The 26,192-nt window shown below is 36.3% G+C and overlaps 1 protein-coding gene across 4 annotated transcripts in view; it reads right to left on the bottom strand.

Moving 5' to 3' along the window:
- The window catches only part of Slit2 (slit guidance ligand 2), a 313,096-nt gene that overhangs the window by 263,927 nt on the left and 22,977 nt on the right, over positions 1-26,192 (bottom strand). The window lies entirely within an intron of this gene.

Below are 26,192 nucleotides of genomic sequence, written 5' to 3'. Positions count from 1 at the left end.
AATTAAATAGAAAAGTGGAAGTTTCTCACTCTTATAATGTAAATTAGGTAAACATTCATTAATTAGTTCTCTAACAAACGATATGAGTCCATTACTATGTTAGCTACTAAATATATACCACATAAGGAGCACAGGTAGGTGGGTTACACTGTAACAAAGCTGTGTGTATATTTTCATGTGTGCGAGAAAACTCAAATACAGTCATTATTTGTCATAAACCATTTTTTGTCATAATCATATGCATAAATCTAGGGAGCCAAAGTTTAAAAAATATTGTAAAAAAGATTATGGTATTTATGTGTCCTAAATAGAGAAGAAATGAATGTCCTGTGTAATATACGTCCAGAATTTTTGTCAAAATAAAGTAAATCTCTGACTGAAAATTTGTATGTTCTCCAGAAATATACTATATCAAAACACACATATACTTCACCAATTAAAACCATCTCGTTTCCTTACTGAAAATGGAACACAGAAATAAAGAGTCATGGAAACTCAGTACCAACCTAAATGATTCATTATGGTATATTTTAAACTGAGTAAAAGTCTTTTATTTCTTTTTGGAATATGTGTTTTATAAAAACGAAATATTTGTGTTTTTAATCAATATAACAAATCATATTATTTCCATTATTTATATTGTCACTGGTAAGGAGAGGTAGGGGATTATTATCTTTATTAAATTACCCATAATGTACTATATCTAAAGAACTCTTTAATGATGAAAATTCTCAATATTTTCCACAATGAATTTTATTCTATAATTGTTATAGTAAACATATCTCACATTTTAAAATAATGACCCTTATTTTAGAGTTTTCCTGGCATAACTAATAGATTAGTACATTTAGCATTACAGAGTAGATGATAACTATTACAAAATACTGCATCATTTTTTACCATGTCTGTTACAGGACCCTGAGGACAGCTAATGCAAATCAGGTAGTTTGGATTTGACAAATGGGTATATGCAATAATTCCAGGTAACCTTCATAGAACATGGAATTAGCTCCCCATGTTGGGCCTGAAAAGTCCACAGCTGTGACCAATATTACATTTTAAATAAATAAATAAGATTAATGAAATAATCTTATGAAGCTAGTGTACAAGAAAGTAAAGTGCTGATATCTCCATGAAACAAAGTAGAGACTTTCTGGTAAAAGTTCTTTTCTACCCTTGTTGATATATATTTCCAATAACATATTTAAATTGCACCTTCTTCCTGAGAAGCAATTTGTGGTAGTTATCACAGAGCTATGGCAAGACTCTGATGCTAGGTAGATTTTCCTTGACCTAGATGTTCAGCGGGTCTGAAAAGAACTGGAGTGCAAGAGAGGTAATCAAAGAGCCAAGTAAATGATAGAAACCTTACTCAATCATGTAGATAGAAGACTAAAGGGAACTTAGGCTGCCAATAAGATAAACATGAATTTATAGTTGTGAATAATAGCAAGTTTGCAGTACAGGACAGTATGTCTCAAATCAGAGTTTGAACAAAGACCTCACTACCAAAAACAGTTATCACTGCCTCGGTGCAACAAAAACTCTGCTATCATCACAATGAGGGTGACTGTAGAAAACAATATTCTTTATGAGTTGTAGCTTGATGTGGAGAAAAAGAAATCAAGGAAAAATAAGAACTAAATTCCAAAACTTTAAACTTCTAACGACATAACAGGGTATTTCCACAGTATCTTGGTAGTGGCACACTTCATACAAATATAATAGATCAATATGACATTGACAGGTCTCTTACTTAAACTGTTAAGACTGAAATGTAAAAATAATAGCCTATGAAGATTGAGAATTTCTTTTCAATTAATAGAAGTCTAAGGTGCAACTAGGAATCCAGTGCATCATTTGCTTCTCACTTAAACAGTCATGAGAGAGACATAGCAAATATGTCGGTCCTGCCTTCTCCACAGCCAGAAGAAGAGGCATAAAAAGATAAACCAAGTAGTGAAACTGTTGCTCTTCTTGTTTAATTAAAGTTCATACAGGCCATTTTTGTTTAAAGAAAAAGGATATAGAATACATATCCTTGTGCACTTTTCTATATATACGCCTTTAGGATCCAGCCAGCACTCAAGAGGACACTCAAGTGTTTCTTCCATACATATTGGTTAAATATGTTATGCACTGGGCTGGGAACTGAACCAATGTTTATCACAGTGTTTCTATGGGAAAACATGCTCTAAGTTTAAATAGCTTACAAATATTTATAATAAACTGATCTAAAACCTTTTCTAACAATATATATTACCAAGACAGGATATCAGTTACAATCGATGCAGTTAACTTATATTAAATCACTTTTTAACCTTCCACTTTATTTTTTAATTTGTCCAGAGAGTATAATTCTCAAGATATATAAACAGATATTTCATTTTTGTTCTGTAAAGGCCTATGAGTGTTTTACATTAACAACATGAGCACAAGATTAAGCTCTAACCAACAAAATCTAATTCCATCATAAAGTCTCATTTGAGTGAGCTATTTGCATGAATAGATAGTTTTGCTGAGGGAATCTCAAAAATGTGGCTTTGCATATTTTGCTGGTTGGTAAACATATTTTAGTGACTAGGTTCCTCATTGAAGAATGACTCGACTTCGGCTGGCAAACAGCTTGTTGAAAACATCCAAGTTCTTAACATTCAATATGAAGTAGAGGAGGGGAAAAAAAAACAAGAACATTTTGCCTCCAGACTCTCAGGCAATATCATTAGAGCATCTTAAAAATATAAAATGGTTATGCTTTTTTTTTTTGATGAGCACTTTTTTAACAAACTCAAAGGTGTCTTTGGAGGGTTCCTGAATCATAATGTTGTCAGCTTTTTTTTTAATTTTTTTTTTTTTTGTTTTTGGTTTTTACGAGACAGGGTTTCTCTGTATTGTTTTTGAGGCTGTCGGTCCAGCCTGGCCTGGAACTTACAGAGATCCGCCTGCCTCTGCCTCCCGAGTGCTGGGATTAAAGGCATGCGCCACCACCGCCCGGCTTTTTTTAATCTTTTAAAATCAAATTTAATAGTTATTTTTTTTCTCTTTGCTTTAACCCTATAGGCCTTTTGCTTATAAATTATGGCTTCTGGTTTTTGGGGTTTCTTCTTGTTTTATGGGATTACCTAGTGTGCTAATGAGTGTGTTTCTGCTTCTTACCAGTTTCTTGTGCCTTTTCTTAGGCTCTTCTCTTTCTAATTGTTTTGTCCTAGGCTTATATTTTCATGTTTGTTCTATTGTATTGTTGTCCTTTAGAATCCTGTTTGTTTTCTGATGGAGACAGAAATGAAGAGGATTCAGGTCCAGGTGGAAAGACACTGGCAGGAGTGGAGGGATGGGAAACTGGAATCAGGGTACATTATGTGAGAAAATAGATATCTTCAATAAAATGAAAATAATCTAAGACAAAACGTTCCAGTATCTATACATATATGTGTATGCAACAACAGTTAGTGTAAAAAGAGGCCATGAATTTGAAAAAGAATAAGTAGGAATATAACGGAGGGGAGAAAGGGAAGGAGGGGGGTGATGTAATTATGGCATAACCTCAAAAATAAAAGAAATAACTTTTCTAAAAATAAAAAAGTGCTTTCTAAAAAAATTTGAAATTCAAGAAAAATGACATTTCATCTCAGGCATTTGTTTTAATTTTAAGCTTATTAATGAACATATTTCTTTATTTTTGGGCAACTTTCAATGGTTCCCACCTATTTTATATTTCAGCATACTTTATTCAATATTAAATTATTTTATCAACCATTTCAAAATATTTTGTGAAAATTGACTACAATCATGTTTTTATTTTTTAAAAAAGGAGAAAAAAGAAATGCATATGAAAATATTTTTTTAATGTCTAGCCTAGTACACTGAGCTAGTTCTGGGACAGTTAGGGCTACTCAAGGAAATGCTATCTGGAAAACCAAAACCAAAGGGATAAAAAGAAAAAGGGAAAGAAATGAAAGTCAAAAAAATGTAAAATGATGAAAAGGTAAAGCCTGGGCCTAAGAGCATGAAAAAAGAAAAGACTGGCAGTCTGAAAATCGAGGTATATTAACAGCCACGTCCATGAAAGGTCAATCTGCAGGCCTCTGATTTCATATATTGTACAAGTATGAGCACTGAGAAGTTAGTTTTCCTTCACATTAGGAGAAAAAGGGGTGATTTCACACTTGGACCACTCAGCCATAATCAGAACACTGTAGTTTAGAAATGCTAGCCTCTTCATTCACTTCTAGATAATGTCAATCCATTTGCTGCAACCTGCACTTTGCTTGGCAGGGTTAAATTCTTATAAACAAGTGAAAGGAAAATTTTCCATTTCTTCACTTCACAGAGACCCCATCACAAGGCATCAGGGTAGCAAGGCAGCTTAAAAGCAAGTGGCACATTGGTCTGTTAAGACACAATAACATTACAAAATGCACAAAGCCAAGTAACTACTAAATATTTGAAAGCCTTTACTTCCTGAGGCTTAATATCCACAGCCTAGCATCCCACAATGGAATATCAGGGCACAGTGGGGTTGTTTACCTGTCAATCACTTGTCAATCTAACAAGTTCTCTACAAACATCTGCTGTAGTTGAAGATTTCTTGACCAGTCTTGGTAAATAGAATTTTTAAACACAGCAATAGACACATTTCGCATTTTCTAAAACTGTTAAATTGAAATCACCAGCACATACAAAAGGAAAGGTAATGCCATGGTAACTTTTGTGCCTCTGAGGGTATTAAAACAAAACAAAAAACCAAGAAACACAAACAAACAAACAAACAAACAAAAAACCCTTGTTTTACTAATTTCCAGAACAGAGTATAGACTTACGGTGTTTGTTTGCTTTTTACTTAGTTTAACACAACATTCAACTCCACACAACTTTCTTCTCCACTTTTTGCTACTACTATATGTAGGTGGCAAATTAAAGCAAACAAAATCTAAGTTATTATCACTGAATTCATACAGACAGAATATGAACTATTTGTTCATTTCATTTTCTTAAGTAGACAAAATGTTTAATCAATAGGAATGTGCCTAGTTTGTTAGTGTGTCTAGGAAATCTATATTATGTAAAAATCTCAATGAATGGCCATCAATAAAAAACATGAATGAACATATGTCTGTCTCTTGGACATTTCCTTGGGTTAAATAGATGTCCAGGCTATCACTCAAATACAATGCTGAGTCTCCAATGTAGCAGGAAATGACCACACCATCCAAGCACCAATTTCTGTAACACTTTATTTGATACTGAGTATTTTCCTTCTCTTATTGCTGTCTTTCCAAAGTAGTCTGTTAAGAGAAGTATAGCCCATGAATTTAAAGATTTCTCTATAATCCCAGCTTCTTCATTGATTATAATGTTTAAAACTTTTAGGAGAAAAATATCATTTTGTACACTAAGAATCTTTGAAACTGGAATTTGGGAAGGCACACTCCATTAGATTTTGCATTGTTTTACTTTATTTTGTATTCACAAGATGCTTGGACAGCTAGGGTAACTATTAATGATGGACAGGGCAGTGACAGGTTAAAATGACAGCAAGTGAGTAACGTGGATGAACAAGCTGTTAGGATAATAGATGGTCTCTGCCTAAGTATTGACCTCACTGTGGATTTACTCAGAGTAATGGGCTGAACAAGTGTCGATGACACATACTGACCTTGTTCAAATCAAAGTTAAAGTAATATATTTTCATTGAATTGAAAATTGGAAATACATGACCCCAGTTTTTTCAAGTTAAGATTACAGAACACACAGGACTTCAGAGATAAACCCTAGAGAGATTTCAAGAGGAGGGTTACTTACCATCTTTATTTCAAACACAGAAATTTTGGGTAGCACATTTTACACTTTATATTAATATAATTTCATAGCAGAAAACTTGAAATTATAAACATTTAGTACATGACTTTTAAGCACTATTCCATCAGTGAAGACCCCATGGTCTCTACAGGGCCATGCAAAACAGACACTTTCTATGCCAAATCACCACAGTTTTCACTGTGGTCTATTTTGTCAAAAGGCTATGTTTGAACATTTATGTGTGAGTATTACACAGTTTGTCATCTATGAACGTGCCAAGTTCTTTCAGTCAATTCTAACAGACTCTTTTCTCTGTCACTCTACCCCCCTGATCAGTGCTAGCCTCTCTTGAAGTGACTTCAGCATATAAACTTCAATGTATGGAGGATAGACTCGGCCACAATGGAGGCTCTGATCTTCTTTTGTCCTGACTTCATACAGAACATGGGGCAGCACCCTTGATAAGCTGCTAGTTTCTGAGGACACCATATCTCTGGGGATATGTCCTCAAATGATAACAAATGGAAACAACCTGTGCCCTTGGAGCAGGTGGAAGGCAGGCAGCCTGGAATCCTAGCAAAGCCTTCACACAAGGAATCTGGCACCTGAGCAACAGGGACAGTGACAGCTCTCTTTCCATGTTAAGGATTGCCATAAGCAAATCAGGGCATCTCCTTTCCTCCCGTTGCTTCACCTAAGTTTGTCAGACCCTTTGCAGACTAGAAATTCTTTGAGTCTACTACTGAAAACCACAGTCACACCTTGGTTTGAATTCATCCGCACCTGTTTTGCTCAAATAGAAGAATAGGGGAGCATTGTATCAGGGATAAAGAAAAAAGTGGCTCCAAACTTGAGTGGGATGCGGAGTTTTATAAATTGTGGTTTCTTTTTCACTACGATGTGTTTAAAATTTCGTTTGATAATTATTATGTCTAGTGTCTGATGTAATTAAAATGCTGAAGCAACTTCTTCCTTTGCTCTTTACACAGGCTTTCTTAGAAATCCAAAATCTTTCTATCTAAAATTACCATACTATAAAACTTGTCATTTCACTACAAAGTACCGTTCCACAAAGCTCTCCACCCCTATCCTGGACTGGGACATTCCAGGGCATTTTAATGTAACTGACCTCTAAGTATGAAGTCACTTCAATTAAACACTAATCATCATAGATCCTGATTGTGACCCTGATCAGACAGATACCACCAGTAGCTGTCACTGAAGTCATTAGCCTGGTAGTCACATCCCTCAAAATCCCCCAATCCATATTTTTGAGACAATCTTTCCTGAATTGACTTGTGCATACATAGACTGCACCTTCCACCCATATCTGCTAATATTGATCTGTCTGCATGAATGCCTTTGTTCGTCTTGCACTTTTAGAAACTACAGAAAACTCCTAAAAGTGAAATTTATACAATGTCAATCCAAATATACTGGTAAAATTTATCTTAATCTTCAAGAGCTCTGAGTCATTCCAGAGTCAAAAAATAATGACAGAATCAGTATCTAGTTTCATAACACGGGTTCTTAGAGTGCCGAGGCAAAAATGGGATAAGGGCCCTAAACGTAAGTAATTCCATTAGCCAGACATCTGACCAAATATGTAGTCATGTTTGACCAGCTTAGTAGACCAAAGGAATAAATCTTTCCTTCAATCATGTCAGACACAAACAGCTGTGGTTTTTATTACCACTCATAAACAAGCAAAAGGATGTCAGAATTTAACAATCAGCAAACTACATACTTGGTACTACCCAAGTCATGTTAAAATGTTCCTACTTACTTCTTACAACTAATCTGTGAGACAATTAACACAATTTTCAGAAGGATAAACAAAGATCCACCAAGGCACAGAGTTATTTTCCCCAAAGTGTAGAAGACGATTGTCTAATTCTAGTTAAGGAACTATGAATCCTGATAAGTGTGTCTGTTTGGTAAGTAGCACCCTACTATCAACTCTTACATGAGAGACAAGATGATTGGTCATAAACTGCTCCTCTGAGAGGATAATTGGCTAATGATTCCTGAAATTAGCTGATCTGCGTTTCCGGAAAAGGAATGCCTTGTGATAGATTTGAACTAAAATACAGTCATAAGCCATCTATTCTTCAGCATACACTGGAACAAATGATAACCACACGATTCACACGTGCATACATTTGCAGGCATACAGTGTCAATTGGAACTTCCCAGATGCAGATGTCTTTACCCTAACCCCATAATCCCCTCCTAAAGCCTTCTGAGAATGACAGCAAAAGAAATCTGAAAATAACATTTGGGAATTATTGAACTAAAATTACTAATTAAATTAAAAATTCTCTATAATTTGTTATCGTGTATCATGGTATCCATATTTTTAGCAAAGCTTTCAAACATTTGTAACTTGTTTACATGTTCATAAGTTAGTATTAGTTTATCTAATATATATATATATGAAATAGAAATGTAGAGTTGTAAACAGTGAGAGAAAATTTAAATAGAAGTGCCAGCAGAAAATTCTAACATTTTCTTTCTCCCTCTATTCCTTATAGAAACTTGATGGAAACAGAATGAAAGGCAGCCTCTTGGGGGACCAGTAAGACACAAAGAGCAGGGGCATACTTTGTGAGTCCCATTCTCTTCCTTCCCAATTGCTTATATACATTGTGAAATTTCTCCAAATACAAAATCACTGAAAAGTAGACTTCCCTGAGCAGCCATGAAGGATACATATACTACACTGAATATATAGAATTAAATTACAAATATTTACTGAATGCTTTTCCAAAAATACATTAGACATCTGGGGAATACCACACAAGAATAAGGCATGCATTCATTAATTCACCCACTTCAAAAGTGTCTCTGGTGCCAACTATGCCAGGCTCTGTGCTCAGCAATAGACAAACATCACAGACTAGATTCTGAATCTACTTTGGAAAGACAGATGCAAAAAATAGATGAGTAATGACAGTGCTAACAGGATTCAGGGCCCTACAGGTCAGCATACAATCCAGATTGAATTAAGAGAAACTTGGGGAAGTAAATTCTGTGTAGTCTTACACTGTTTTCTAGTACTTCGATAATATCTTAGAGGACTAGGTAATTTATGAAGAAACCATTTGTTTTTAGAGTCCTGGTTCCAGAAACTGAGAAGTACTATGAGTTATTGCCAACACTTCTTGCTACACTATCATTCAGTGTGCAGCATCTCATGGTAAGGCTGCATGAGGACCCAAGCTAGGATTTTTTTCTTTTTGTTAAAAGGACATTAATACTATTATGGAGTAGGAAAGAGTGTGTGTTGTACATGACCACTGGCAACTTGATTCATAAACTTGATTCATAAGGTCATCTTTAATCAGAGATTCACACTTTATGAGGTGGGGTTTACCAACATATATTTGCAGAATGCATAAGGATGCTCATAATACAAAGACTCACAGTGTTCGTGGGAATCCCACAGTTCATGAATGTTTCTGAGATCTTTACATAACTGATCCCCAAGAATATAAAAGTGTTAAATAATAGACTGGGGTATGTAAATGCTTTGGAGTCACTATAAGAAACACAAACAAACTAATTGGTTCACTGTGCTAGTGGATTTTATGTCAACTTGACACCATCTAGAGACATTTTGGAAGAAGAAACATCTGGATGAGCAGACATTTCTTTACATCCCCATGGTAACACTCACATAGCATTACCTATTCTTAACAACCTCCATAAATCCCCATTTTTAAATATTGCTACCATATAAACTAGAGGGTCAACCTTCCAATGCAAGAACATTAGAGGACCATGTTCAACCATAGAATAAACTGAACCATAAATAAAACAATGAAACACTATAAGAATGAGCCAGGGATACAACATCTATCTCTGATGAGCACAACTTTCTTTTGTATAGGATATTATTAGAGACACATGAACAGATAATATGAAAATAAAACTTCCACAAACAATAATAGGAATTTAATAAGAAGAAATATGGAACTAGGCTGACAAGACAATGGTTTCTGGCATTCACTCAATACATAATTATTGAACAACTAACATATGCCAGACACTGGCAAACCATTAGAGGAATGAGTAAACACTTGCCTGCTTTCAAGCTGTAGAAAAGACAGAACATTCATAAATAATCACATATAATCACATAAACACAGATATATTCAGAGAGCTGAAGGAGAGAGAGAGACAGAGAGAGAGAGAGGGAGGGAGGGAGGGAGAGAGGGAGGGAGAGAGAGGGAGAGAGAGGGAGAGAGAGAGAGAGAGAGAATGTGCTTATGACAAAGTGTGTGCAGGAGAGGAGGGAGGGAAACCTCAGGAGCTATAGAAATTTCCACAGCTGGAGCCTAGAGGAGGACAAGAGGACAGTGCAAGTCAGCCCGCGTGTCCAGAGTGTGGCACGTGTACAGGATTGTACACCTCAGAGGCCCATTAAGAATGGTTTCATATCTGAAATACAGAGTTCCTGAAGCCCTGCCGGTCACATTTAATCTTTCCTCTCCCCTTCTTTCTCCTCCTTCCTTCATCAAACCGTAGTAGAGCATCAAGCCATCCCCACCTGCCAATTCTGAGACACAGAAATGCTGATACTGCAGCAAAGTCCTCATGAAACTCACATTATAAATAGACAAAATGAATCTTTACAGACTACGCAAATATTATCCATACCACAAAGCTTCTACATAGACTAAATGAGTCCTTGATCCAATGTAAAATGCCATTCAAAAAAACCAATAAGAATACCTTCATATGTTTTCTCTTCGGTAGTGTGTCACAATAAAAAAAATTGAAATGAAAAGTTGACTCACAAACCAGGCAACCATAAAATAAACTCCAAATAAGAAAAACAAAAAAATTATCGTGTGGACAATTACTGAGCCTCACAGAGACTTTTAGTAATTAAAAAAAATGGTAGTCTAGCCACTAGATGTGAAAAGGAGGCAAAGAAATTGTAATCTTAGGAAATTAAGTTTTATGCTCATAGGTTTAAAAAATGTTAAATAAGAAAGCTGGCTCTAGTTCTTGATGTAGGAATGATGGTTTTAACTTTAGTTTGCAAATAACTGAAAGCTCTGCAAACCTAGCACCATCATAAGGGGAATTACTATCTCACAGGGCAAGCATCTCAAGAGTGGAAGTCAAGGCAGTGATTGTAGCTTCTATCTATCTCTTCATTTCTCCATCTTCGGGGTCAACTTGTTCAACAACTTCAATCCTGAACTCAACATGGCTTCCTTTGTGACCAAGTTGACATGTTCCTGACTTAGAAACAGAGAGAAAAAGAGAATAGGGCTAAGATCAGAAATCCTAATGACAGCATATGGTAGAGAGGATGTGGAGTAAGGGGTCTACTTCTCCATTGCTGGTGGGAGTGCAAACTTGTAATCTACCTCAAGACCCAGCAATACCAGGGCATAAACCCAAAGAATGCAAATCATACCACAAGGACGTTTGTTCAACTGTGTTCAGAGCAGCAATATTTATAATAACCAGAACTTGGAAAAATGTAGGTGCCCATCCACCAAAAAACATAAACAATAAATCAATGTCATCTTGAAACTTGCAGGCAAATGGATGAAACTAGAAAAGAACATTTTGAGTGTAGTAACCCAGACCCAGAAAGACAAAGACAGTATGTACTCATTCATATGTGGATATTAGATATAAAGCAAAGGATAACCAGGCTACACACCACAACCCTAGAGAAGCTATGTAGGAAGGGGGACCCTAAGAGGGACCCACATGGAGGGAAAATAGTTAAGATCTTCTGAGTAAATTGGGGGAAGGGTAGAAAGGAGGAGATGGGAGATGGAAACAAAAGATCAAAAAGACAGAGTTGATGGAGGATCAGAGGGAAAGAGCAATGAAAGAGATATCTTGATAGAGAGAACCACTATGGGGTTAGGAAGAGACCTGGTGTTAAAGAACTTCTCAGGAATCCACAAGGATGACCCCAGGTAAGACTCCTAGCAATAGAGGAGAGAGTGTATGAACAGGTCTTCCCCTTTAATCAGATTAGTGACTACTCCAATTGTCATCATAGAATCTACATCCAGTAACTGATGGAAGCAGATGCAGTGACCCACAGCACTGGGCTGAGCTCCTACAGTTCAGTTGAAGAGAGGGAGGAGGAATCATATGAACAAGGGGGATCAAGATCATGATGGGGAAAAGCAGAGACAACTGCCTGGAGGTTGTGGGAATTCACTAAGGACTGAAAGCTGGAGTACCTGCATGGGACTGAACTAGACCCTCTGAATGTAGGTGACAGTTATGCGACCTGATCTTTTATGTGGCACCAGGACTTATCCAAGGCATGCACTGGCTTTTTGGAGCCCATTGCCTATGGTGGGATACCTTGCTGAACCTTGATACAGTGGGGGAAGGGGCTTGGTCCTGCCTCATCTTGGTATGCCAGACTTTGTTGACTCCCCAAGGAAGGCCTCACCCACTCTGAGGAGTGCATGGCAGGGGATAAGGGAGGAGGGTGAAGATAGAAGAGGAGGGAGGGAGAACTAGGGTTGGTATGTAAAATGAAAACTATATATTTTAAATAAGAGAATAGGGAAGCTAAGCAAACAAAGGAAAGGAAGAAAATAAGAGAGAAAGAGATAACACCCCTGGAGAGGATATCTAGGTCTCTTCCTTCTGTAGGTTGAAAGAAATAAAAACTATAAAAGTGCTTATATTGAATAATGAAAGAAATAAAATGTGTTGACTAATTTATACGAGGCAATCTGCCACTATTATCCATGAATGGGTGGGACACTGAATCCAATTGGGCATCTCCTGAGAAAGAGAAAGAGGATGAGTCAGGACATAGAGAAGTAAGCACCAGGTGTCCCTAGAGTTAAGACTTGGGCATTTCAGAAAGTAATGGGATATTCTTATGTATACAGCACATGAACTCCAAAGAGTGACTGTATTCCTAACACTACCATAGTGAACATGCACTAAAATTTACTGAGCTTGAGTACTTTGGTGACACCACTGCATCACACAGGCTTTTCAACACACTAGTATGATGAGTGCACATTATGGAAATTTAACTGGTAGGTGAGACGTAGCCTGGAGAATGATTCCTGTGCTGAAACCAACATTTGAGCTCCTCCTGCCTGCACACAAATGCTGTGTTCTCTCTCTTTCGTAGCATGTTAACATATGGGCTATTTTTTCTTTCTTTTTCTTTTCATATTGTTAGGTTTCTCGAGACAGAGTTTCTCTGTATAAAAGCCCTGGCTGTCACAGAACTCCCTTTGTAGTTCAGCCTGGCCTTTAACTCAGAGATCTGCCTGCTTCTCCCTCCCAAGTGCTAGGATTAAAGGTGTGATTCACCACTACCTGGTTTACAAACTATTCTTCTAAAAATAGTTCAAAATAAATTACCATACTATGTTCTCATAATAAAATGATGACCAAAATAACAGCAATGACAATTTACCAAGAAACCAGCTGAGTTACCAATTTGTACATAATAAACATGCTGTTACTTTTAAGTATTTAATTTTTTAAAATCATATGCAAAGTCATTGAAATTGTATTTTATACCAATTTTTGTATTTATGATAGAAATTTGGGATACAGTAAAAGATGAAAAGCCTTTTTATTTTATTAATTAAAATTTTCCATTTATTTTACACCAGATTGTATATTCTCCTCTCCCCTATCCTCCATTTCCCCCATTTGTCCTCCACTCTACCTATCCTCCCCATCTACTCCCTCTCCTTAAGAAAGGGGGAGGCCTCCATACGTATCAACAAGGCGTGGCACAACAAGTTGAAGCAGGACCATGCTCCTCCCCTACATCAAGGCTGGGCTAGGCATCCCAGCATGGGGAATAGGTTCAAAAACACCAGCTTGAGTGTCATGGATAGTCCCTTATGCCACATCTAGGAGCTCCACAAAAGGAGCAAGCTACACAACTGTCACACACAGTCAGAGGGCCTAGTTTGGTCCCATACAGGCTCCCTAGCTGTCAATCCAGAGTCTGTGAGCTCCCAGGAGCTCAGGTCCTCTGTCTTTGTGGATTTCCCCATCATGACCTTAACCCACCTGGCTCATACAATCACTCCTCTCTCTCTTCAATAGGACTCCTGGAGCTTGGCCCAGTACTTAGCTACAGATCTCTGCATCCAGAAAAGCATTTAAAAATATATACAAAAAAGTTTTTCAAACCGAAATTTAAAAGAAGGAAGAAATACTTTTGTCAATTCTATTTATTGGGAGATGATGAAATGGTTTGAAAACGAGAATCAACTGCTGCTCTGGCAATGGACCAGGTCTGGCTTGCTGCGCCCACTCCTGTTATCTCACTCTACCTGTACCTCAGACTCCAAGGACTCCTGGTCCTCTACGGGCCTTTGTAGGCACTGTATACATGATGCACCCAAACAAGTGTATACACATACAAACACATAGACACAAATTAAAGACCAATACATTTCGTTTTTACATTTTACAAAAGTTATCTAGCACCTCCTATGCAATTGCTCTTATGAAAACTGCTGTGGGAATCACAAAAATGATTAACAGAATCTGCTACCAGAATTTTGAATACTAGAAAAGAGAGACAGATGACGATCAAGCTTAGTGTGGAGAGAGAACTGCTCTACTAAACTATGAGAAGCACAAGAGGAAATTTTAGCCATCACTGAAAATATGCAGCCTCAGATTAAACCCTCTATAAGAGGAAAAACACTTTCAGATTTGTTATGTATTACACTGAAGTCATTTACTTAACAAAATGTTCCAACAAGAGGACCAAACGAAAGATGATAGTATAATAAATAAAAAAAAGGCTGCAGACTCAAGATCTCAAGATGCAAGAAATACCAAGTCAGTGTATCTCTCTTTCATCTGTGTTTTGCATATATGACAGTGTGTACACGAGCATGTGCGTGCGTGCGTGCATGTGATAAAAGGTGCTTTGATTTGAGGAAAGGAAAATAACTATCCTGACTGGATTTGGCTGGTACCAAGTAAATTATGAGGAACAGAAAGCATTGCCTGGGTACAAACTTCATCTGCCTACCAACCTGTGTGCTAAACTGTGTCAGTTGAGCCGTGAATCAGGACAAGGCTACTAATATTTGCCACGGCTGATGGACTTACTATTATCTTTGAATAGCAGACTTCATCATGCCTCTCACCCACTCTCTTGCCCTGCATGATGTAGCCTATGTTCCCCAGCAGAGCTGTAATGAGTCACTCTTTCTTTGTGGCTAGATTTGCTAAGATAGATAATGACTTTTCATGTGCAAGCACTGTGAATTTTCTCCACCCCCTGTTCAGAGAATACAATTTAAGAGGAGAGGAATAAATTGCTGGATTTAATACAGTGACCAAGCACAAAAAGACTAATAAAAACGTCACAAACACATGGTATAGAATAGCAAAGAACATGGAAGGACAATGAATGATCCAGCCTGTGCCTCAGCAACTCAAGGACACAAAACAATGGGATGAAAACATCTGCCTCAGTTCTTTCTACCATAGCAGTAACTTCTATTTTGTGGTCATTTTGTAGAAGAAAAACTTTATTTGCAAGTTAAATAAATCAAGCCACCATACACATATACATTAAAAATATTGGAAATAAATGATGGCTGAATGATACAAATGGTTTTGAATAACATGTTTTTCATGATTTTGTCATTCAGATACTTTGCATACCAAGGAATAAATTGGTACAAAAGTTGCCAGTGTTGAGTATGTCCACCAATCAATTTTCTGATTGCTATTCTCTTTAAATTGAACTGCTTTGTGTGCCTAGCAATGTCATAAGTTACAACTATAAAGTGTTGCCAAAATGACTGACTAAAGATGAGCCAAAAATAGACAAGAGTAGACATGCCAAAGTAGACAGAGGAAAAATCCATGAGGCTTCAACCATGCTTTGAGAACTACAGATAACTATGGAGTGCTGCCAATGAGAGAAAGTGTCATCTTCAACTAAGAGCACAACTGGTTTCCCAACATCAAATGGTCAGACCTGGTAACATACATACAAGTAACACTATACAGAATGAGCATATTGTATTTAGGAATGTATGTATTTAAGAAAATACATACACACATTCAATAACAATTTAAAACAGGCATGGATTTGAAAGAGAGCAAGAAGGGGTTCATAGGAGAATGGGGAAGGAGGAAAAAGAAGAAAGAAATGATCTATTTTATAATTTCAAACAAAAATCAAATGCAAAAATAGTTTAAAATAAAAACCCCAATGCTTCCTGCAGTGTGTTTATCATGAAGAATGGTTCTATGAATGTATTATCTTCTCTCTCTCTCTTTCTCTCCACTTACAAATACCTAAGTGCCCACTCCTTGTGAATACTGCTCTATGCTGCTACCAAAGAAGAGTACACTCAAGTCTACAAAGACTTCTCAAGCTATAGAAAGCATTTATTTAATTAGTAGCCCTGATATAAGAAATGGTTCTGTAATATGCTAGACTAAAGAAGCACAATTTTAGTTGCGCAGGCTATGCGATTTGTGAGTTGACCACATTAACAAGTAAGTAGAAACACATGATGTCTATTGTTTGGAAGTTCGTGGCATCAAAAAGAAAGAGGTCCCAAGATGGAGTAGCATCTACTGAGTAGCAGTAGTGGTGTTGAAGGGAAATTAAACAGTGCCTGGAAGTAACAAAGCCATGTAGGATTTCCACATGCAACCAACAGGTATGAAAACACAAAAACTCTAGGAGAACATAGAGAATTGTTTCCTGCCAGTATCACATAGGAAGGCCAAGGCAAGTAGCTAGTGTTGCTAGACTTTTCATTCTAACACCAAGGAAGGAGAAGAGGAGAATTTAGCCAAAAGCAAACACAAAACAATAACAAATGACTTTAATATTATTGTAAACCTCTGGGTATTTTCGTAAGCCAAAGCCATTTGATCTACTGATAATCATTACCATTAATTGAACTCTGAAGCAGATGTGTTTGTGAATTCTCCCAATTACTTAGTGACAGCAGTACTGTAATGTATTCTAGTTTTCCAGGAGAGGACACTGAGACAAAAGAATGACAACATATTCCAAGTCACATGACTACTAACCACTGGAGCCAGGATTCAAATGCTGCCTAAAGGCTAAGCCCACATTGACTCACTCAGCCAATATTACTTAGATAGAAGCTGTTACCCTCTACCTTCTCCGTGCTTCCATTCTAGCTGAGGCACAAATCAGAGTACATAAACAAAGCATTCAGGACAGTTAGAAGTCTTGGAACTGAAGGGGAAAACCAGCACAGGGAAGCAGAAAAGAAGTTGGTGTAGTATGTGCCTATGCCTCACTATGCGGAAAATCTAAGCTGTTGAAAAGTGGATCACTTGGCATTTACTAGCATCCAAAAATAGGTTTTAAATTTTGAATTCAATTTGAAATGAGTTGTAACAGTTGCTTTTGGAAATTTACAATCATATTGACTCTATTTATTTTTATTCCTGTGTAATCCCTCATCTTAGTTATTTTGTCAGCTAGAGTTAGGAAATTGTCTTGGGCACAATACTGAACACATTAGCTTTGCAGTGATTACAATCATAGAAAAACTGCACATAAAACAGCATTGGTTTTATATGGAGAGGGTGAAACTTCTTAAATGATGCACTCCACTCAAATAATGTACATTCCATTTTGCTGTTTCATTGATGAAGAGTGCTGTGCACAGCAGGTGCTCCAACACCTCACTCTAGGATGCCAAGTGACAAGGGCAAGGGAAAAAAGTCAAGCTAAGCAATGTTAAGATCATTAAAAGTATAATTGACTGGCTTTACACAACCATTCACTTACACACACACACAAACACACACACACACACCTGGTACAAATACTGTTCCAAAGTTAATGAAATTTTTACATAAAAACCTGTTTCTCTATCCTTTATCACAATTTCAGAAAGTAAAGTTTACCTTTGTAAGTGGTTAAGATAGATAAAAACTGTACAAAGTCATGTACCACACCATATTGGTATCTGAACTACTATGTCCAAAATAATTTTATTTGAAAAATGATATCAAAATTACTGAAGAGTAATTAATCTTTGGAAGAGTGAATGGCAGACTTTGTTATTTGGGTTAACTGGAATAAAAAGGCAAGTGAAGAAGGAAGGCTTCTAGTCAAATAAGTTTGTGAAACAATTTTCTTAAATTTAAACAGATATATTTAATTTCATACACACTGGAGAATGATATACAAATGCACCAGAGATGTGTCTTTTATCATTTTTCATCCACTGGACCACAGAATACAGTTTTCTATTGAATCTTTAAGAACACACTTAGAAATCACTTTTTTCCACATTTTGTATGACATAAAATTAGTGTGCGAAAATACAAGGTATTAGAATATTGTGTGCAGGAGATCTGGGGAGACTGTGTATAATACTGATTTGCAAACAATGACTTTGAAATCAAACTGTATCTGCCTATATTTGAGTATTCGTCAACCCAAAAGAGAAAGACCCATCTGAACACTACTGTTATAGTAACTAATTTTTAAAATTACAATAAAGATTTTCAGTAGGAAGAGGTGGAATACATTTGTCCATATGAACAATCTCTACCAAATTTACAGTTAATTTTTATTCCTTTGTAAGATTTATTGGGGTTGCTTCATCTGAATTTGACTAAGTATCCTTTTCATTGAAGAGCAATGAGGTTATATTATAGCTCATGACAACAAAAATAATAACAGTGCTAAGCGTAGGAAGGCCATCTATGTCAATGACAAGAATGAAGGAAACATTTCTTTTCTAATCTCCTTAGGTGGGACCTCTTAGTTTGACCTACAGACTTGGTGATGTTTAGATTGGTAATTACTGAAGCTACATATGTTGTCCTTGTTCATTTAGCTTCACTATTGCAAACACAATTTTGCTGAGGTAATTCCTCACATCCACTAAATTACAAGGGATTATGTACTGCGTGGTAAATTGAAAAAGACATTTCCATTTATCAAATGCAACGTTGTAGTTTTCTAATCCCCATGCCCCACCCCATCTGCCATGGGTCTGTGAAATGAAAAAATCCAGGGTGGTAATTTGGAGCACCTGATTAACAACTTTGTTGTAAACTATCAATTAGGTATGTAATTCATTCCAGGAAAGGGAGGGAATGACAACCACACCATCTCAGAGAGGGAGCTGCTCCCTTAAGAGGAACAGATGCCAGGTGCCAAATGCCTTCAGGTATGCCAGTTCCATTCATTCTGTGTTCCTCAAAAGGTCAGCAGAATTAATTGTCCTTGTGCACAATGCATTCCCAGTAGAGAATGTCAGAGAATCATGGCCCCTGCTCTCATATCTGATACTTTAAAGATGATAACACACATATGAACATGTAAACCTTCATCAAGTGTACCTATTATTCTGTTTGCCTTGTCTGAACTTTAATCTGTCTCTTCATGCAACCATTAGTAGTGCTTGAGAGGGAGACAGCAGTTGACACTCAGTCAGTTCTAACCACTCACTTCATATTGAAGGAATATCAAGCATCAAGATAGATAATAGCATATAACCAGCAAGCATTCTTTATGTAACTCTATTAATCTAAGACTTTAGATGATTCTCATTCAATAGAAAAACTGTACAAAATGTAAACAGGCTATATTTATTTAACAAAAGAAATCTGCTAATAGGAGAGATCTCCCCAAATCACTCATAATCCCAGGTTAGAGACATAATAATTGTAATGAATAATTCAACCAGTATAATTCTTTCAAGTTCTGTAAAGTGTCCCTAACAAATTAATAAGAAAGAACCACTAAAAGCCTTAGATACATTGCAATCTCTTCCCTTCCCTCAATTATTTTTGAACATCCACTGGAGAATTGGAACCTTTATTCAAGTGTGTCCAACCGTCTGACATCATGCCATCATGCATGTAGCTATAAATTCCTTTCCAGAACCATGCAATCCAGTTGCAATGTCATATATAGTCCTGCAAAATATCCCAAGGTTTTAAGTAAATTTACAATTTTGTATTGGGCCTACTAGAAAGAGACCTTCAAAAGGGTCAGATGACTCTATTCGGCATCCACCGTTAATGAGAAGGAGTTCTGAGAGAGAAGCTAGTAGAAACAATTTGATTTCTCTTGAAACATTCTTGTCACACAGCCCATTTCTTTCCAAATTCAATGTACTCTTATGGTCTTTCTTTCAATTCAATATCTGTTGGAACATATTTATCAATCTACCTGTTTTAGAGTCCATATGATTTATGAAGCAAAGAGAAAGGTAAGACAAGATTTTTTGCAAGGCTCACACATCGGATACAAGTAGATAGCTTTTAGAAGAATATTATGTGAAACAGAAAGCAACACAGCATAGCTGTTGCATAGCATTTGCTAAATTCTAAGCATACACACACATTTCTGTGTGTCCTTAGTGAAAATTTACTTTGCACAGTGTAATAAGATTCATTATAAAAAGATCCTTGCTTTCTACATGAACTTAAGGCTTGGGGCAGGTAACTGAGTAACATTCCCAAAGTTATATATTAAGTCATCCAAAGAGTAATGAGTAAAGAGTCTGCACTCATAACTGCTGGGTTATAATGAAAGTGGGGTAATGGTGGCGGGGAGGGTGGGGGGGTTGGGGGTAAGCTCAGTAATTTGAAAAGGCTTGATGGAGGCAAAATTCAATGCAAGAGGGAAAAAGTATTCTATGTTAGGAAGCAAGGTAAGAGCCCAAAAATGTGCTGTAAATTTCTAAGCAACAACAGCATTATGTGCTTGCCCTGAGGTGCAACCTGCAGTCATGATAATGATAACAGATAATGGGAAACTCAAAAGTCATAAGTCTTCAAAGCCTGGAAGAATGGATAATACAGTGTGGAAGTCAATTCTAACTAAAATAACAACTGCCAGGGACATTATAGGGCACGGGTAGATACCCTGTCTCCTGAATCCAACACACTGAGTGAGGGTCAAATTCATTTGTTACATTATTATCGTATATACAATAAAATTATTCTATTTTTAAGCTACAAACAGATTACTTGAAAGAGAAAAATGGACATCGTTCTTTTTAAATCTAAGAAGAGCTTCCAAATAGCTTACATATGGACTTTTAACTGTGATTGTCTCAATATACCAGCAACAGTTTTTTGTCTAGCTAAATTAAATTTCCTGTAATTCCACAAAACAGTTATTTGCCAAGCAACCTGAACATTCACAAAATCTTTCTCTCACCCACAGTGCATCTACCTCTTAATCTGTGCCCCAATTAATCTCCACACCTACCACTTGGCCATTTGGGAACTGCAGGTGACAGGAAAAAAAAAACTCCATCACCTCATATACACTAGATACCCACTATATTAATAATCAGGTTATTTTTGTCTCTCTTCCACTTTCATGTTTTTTTATATTCTGACTACCCCCCAAAAAAGGGTAGATTGTTGTACAGAAAAAAATGAAATTTTAAACATTTTCCTAGTTGTGAGTTTCTGTGAATAAAATCTGAGAAAATATATTATACTGGGGAATAAAAAGGTTGGTGTGCATGAAGGAAATGCAGAGACACTTACTCTGGATAGAAGTAAGGAAAACATACAACCCCAAACCAAAAATCACCCAGCAGTGTTTGTTTTTTCTTTAAGCATATCTCTGTTCAAGTAAGACTACTAAGCAATTTTAAGAGCATTCAGTTGTCAAGGTCTTATACAGTGAGTAATGAACGAAGTAGGTTTGCTTTTAGATATTTGATTTAAAATAAATTTGGATAAGTAACTGGGAATGAGGGTTAGATTACAGAGTGCTTTCCCTGCATGCTTTAGACTGACTTACTTCCCCAGCACCACATATACCAGATGTGATGTGATCCCAGCACTCTAGCTGTGGAAACTGAATAACAGAAGTTCAAGAACATCTTCTCCTCTGCCACAGTCTGGGATTTAAGAAAAACAAAGTGCATAGACAGGGATAAGCGTTTCTTTTGTTTCAACAAGAAAAAAAAATGTGTGCATAGAAAAACCCCATAAGGGCTAGTCAGACAGTTCATAAAGAATAGTGCCTTCTACATGCTGAGTTCAATCCTCAGAATGCCAAGAAAGCTTGATGCAGCAGCTCACATCTGTAATCCCAGTATGCTCAAGACAGGGAAAAGGGACTGGGTCCAGCAGGAAGCTCAAACGCCAGCAAGCCTGGAGTACTCAGAACAGCAGGAACCAAGAGAGATGCTGTATCAAAACGTAGAAGAAACAATCAATTCCAAATGTTTTTCTAGAACCTTCACATGCAAACCACAAAAGTGAGTGTGTGGACGTCCATACACATGAGAAAGACACATACCCAGACAGGTAACATTAATAAATAAAACAAAATTTTAATATGGAAACAAGGAAAAACTACATTATGATAGTATGGTAACTCCTAGACTAATGTAAGGAATATTTTACTTTACCAGTATACAATCTAGTAAAAACCTTCCAAGTTTCACATGTTCAGATTGAAAATTCATGCCTAGATAAATGAGAGAAGCTCATGCACATTTTTTAGACATGTCTTTAAAGTGTCAGTTAGCACACAACAGTTCCTAATGGTACATTTTGTACTTTCCATGTTAACCATATTGCAGAAGACCATTCTTTTTAATCAGTTGTCTCATAAAAGAACATGAAAGAATTAAGATATCTGAGAGCTCTTGCTCGATATTTTAGTAAAGTAATTTAGAACTTTCAGGTTAATAGCATTATTCTTCTCTATTGTCTATATATAACTTTCATCAAAGCAGTATCTGTCTCCAAAGTAACTGCAGTAAAATAATACAATAATGTACTTTTTTCCCATAGAATTTTTTAAATTTCTAAGTACCTACTTTGAGCCAGAGCTGTAAAACAATACAAATACAGTACCTTAAAATAAAAAAGCTGAAGTAACACTCCAAATTTATTAAACTAATTTAGATTGTTTGGTAATTTTGCTGGCTTTTCAATCAAAAGTTTTAGAAGGGAATTTAAATAAGTTTATGTATTTATATTAGTAATGTGTAATTATTTTATAATTTAAAATTTAGAATGTAATTTCAACAATGTTGATGTATTTACACATTTATAAACTTATAAATCTCTATCTAAAATGTTTAATTAAGATGCATTTAAAATTATTAGTCTCGAAACCTTTTAAATAAGCATTCCACATTGAAAACTGAATTTTAATTATTATTACAGAGAATGAAGGGGGTCAAGGTTAAATTGTTTGTCTTCCTTAAAAAGTTTATCATGTCTATTGTGTCTCTACTTAGAAAAAGAAATTTCAATGAACCTTGGATATTAAAACCTCCCAGGAAACCAACAGTGAAAGCTGCTAAGAATTTCACAAGGTTTTTTCCCCTTAGGTGTTAATTAAATGATCATTTAACACTGCAATGTACACACACCATTTTCATCTCCTGACAGCACAGCCTGTTATAAATCCAGGGTAATAAAAGTCTTGGTGTAAAGGCTCTGAACTTAGTTCCCACAACACTCTAAGATGCCTTGTAGTGTCTAAGGTTAAGCATCCAGACACAAAACAAAGCTTGCGCCTATTCGACTCCCAGTCCAATTTTCCCATCGCCTAGTGACCTAGGTAACATTGTGAGCAATAAAGAATAAATTTAATTTCTCCAGCATTTTGTGAGGATTAGGAACAACTGTTGGCTTGCAATGACTTTTTATCCTCAGATTCTTTTCCTCTGGAGCATTCCTCCAGTCCTAAACGAGAAGTCTGGTGGTTTAAGACATAGAACAAACAGAACTTTAAATTAGGCTTTTTTTTTCAATCAGTTGGAACAGTTGGAGGGGGAGCGATGAAGCTTTCTCCTTGCTGCACTCAGCTATTCAAGTCTGGCTTTACTCTCTCACTTGAAGAAGAAACTTATAGTGACGGGGCAAAGCTATCTTTCCTCCAAGCTTTATCCAGATTGACTGATTTCTCCTTCCTTTCAGATGACTTTAAACACTTAAAGCAAGTCTCTACACTCAGCCATAAACATTGATTTGGGATCATTTCAAGAAGCAGGAATGCTCTCCTAATAACGTTTTACACCACAATGTGATGTCCCAGTGTGAGTGATGTGATAATGAAAGCAATTATCCTTCCTTCCTTCCTTCTCTTTTTTATTGTTTCATTTTCTGGAACTCGCCTTTTTTGTAAACTTCTGTCAAAAGCTTTACTAAATAACAATTTCTCAAAGTATTTCAAGAAACCCCCCTATAAAGAGGTCAAGAATGAGGGACTAGTGTGATTGTGAAACACAGGTGACCAGGTGCACACACTGTATCCCCCTGACTACAGCACATGGGCACTGAGTAATACCAGCACTAGGACAAAAGCAGAGAAAAACAAAAACATCTCCTGACTCTATCTTGTTTCATTATAAAACAGGGCTTAAATTCAAAGTGCTAAATAGTTTGTGATTTTTTTTACTGCATTGGAAAAAACAAGTATCTGGAAAATACATTTAAAATCACACATACACTTTAAAATATACAGGCCAATTCCCCCCACTTTATTATTATAACTCTGTGAGAAAATAATGTGAGTGAAATATCATAGTGTCATAATTAAGATAGATATTTTACTGCATCTACATATAATACTAAAAATGACTCTAAACCAAGGAACTGATGTGAATTTTGGAGACATCCTCAGAATCTTTTCTGATATTCTTGCAAGATTTTATGCAGTATCTATTTCCCTTCACTTTCCCATCATCAAAACAGTAATTTAAATGTGAACTAACACATTTAACTTGTTCCTACCCTGATCCATCTTATCTATGAAGCCTAAAACTGCATTAATCATCAACTGGAAGAATGAGATGAAAGCTTATTAAAAATATCCTGGCTATGATACACCTTCTGCAGCCAAGAGAAATGAAATTGTGCAGGTGTCAGTGAATGATGCTGGAATGATTAGGTGATTTTGCATATTTACTAGCTACTAAACTGAAGATGGATTTCAAGGTAAAGTGATAGCTTCATGAACCTGGCTGACTGAGGGAAAATTACAGGGACATCTGGGTGATTCTTATCTTCACTGTGTTTGTAATGAGACATTAGTAACAATTAAAACAGAATTTTAAACTTACTTGAAAGCAATATTGCTTTGAATATAGAATCTGAATGAAAGGTGATGTCTCCCAGAATGTAGATACTATGATCCTTCCAATTTCACAGGTAAGAAAACTTGACTCTAGAGGCAAGCGGCTTCCAGAGATAGAAGAACCCCAAATATTCAATGTAACCTATACAGTACTTCAAACCACCTTCTTCACAAGGCAAATCAAGTTGACTTCAATGACTTAAAATACAATGTAAACATGTACATACATTAAAACTACTTCAGTGTAGCTTAATTTCACCAGTTCATATATGTAGGAATAAAATTTATATAGAACCCAGTTCCCAAATTATAATCTTCAGATTGCCTGACAAATTAATGATTTATAAAGGTTTCAAAAATTACCTAAATATGTATATATGATGATATATTTTTGGCTTGAAAACCACATATTTAAATGCATGCTTCAGGAAACCTTGAGATTCTCAATGAACTCCCTAGGTTTTAATTTACATATTAATAAAAGCTGAAGCCTAAATACCACTTTCCATAGCATGTCAAATTTTCCCCTATATTACAGTGTTCTCAAAACCCAATGCAGAATACCTTATGGGGGCAAGTAATGTTATGTTTAAAAGAATATGTATGGGTGAAGGAAACATTTTTTAAGCAGATTTAGAACAACCTCCTTGCTCCAGGCTTTCTGACACCAGGCACTATGTCATAGATTTCACAGTCAGTGTCCACGTGGCAGGTGTCACAAAAATTTGATCATCATTACTAACAAAGCTACTAGCTGCCCCTTTGAAGAAAAGCTGAAACCAAGCTGGAACAGTCTTAATAACAACCTTTAATTTCATTTGATTTTCGACATATAACTTCTTGTATAAATGTTGACTTAAAATAAATCGGAGTGTTATTGAATAGTTAGTATAACATTGTTTTGCTGGTCTGTGACAACAGTTACTCCGAAGTATGCACAGGTATTCTTATAGCATTTTCTTTTTCCATACACTTAAAAATTAACCTGAAATGGTGGCACATTCCTGTTTAGTTATTGGAGCACTGGGGAGGCTGAGGCAGGAAGAATGCTGCACACAGTTCCTGGACAGTACTGTCTTCATAGTGAATTCCAGGCCAGCCATGACTACATGCTAAGACGAAGACTCAATAAGTCAGCCAGTAAATAAGTAAATAACTAAATATATATCATTTAAATAAGTATTTGAACAACATAGTGGCAATCTTTTAAACTTAAATCTTGTGCATCTCTATTTTTAAGTGACAAAATCAGAGCCTCTCAGGCCAAGTAAAAACAAGTAATATGCTACTAAATAAGTAATAAAGG

The sequence above is a fragment of the Mesocricetus auratus genome, unplaced genomic scaffold, assembly GCF_017639785.1.
Source record: "Mesocricetus auratus isolate SY011 unplaced genomic scaffold, BCM_Maur_2.0 Super-Scaffold_100006, whole genome shotgun sequence".
NCBI classification, from domain to species: domain Eukaryota; kingdom Metazoa; phylum Chordata; class Mammalia; order Rodentia; family Cricetidae; genus Mesocricetus; species Mesocricetus auratus.
Note: the sequence above shows the minus strand (reverse complement) of the source record. Positions and strands in the feature narration are given on the sequence as shown.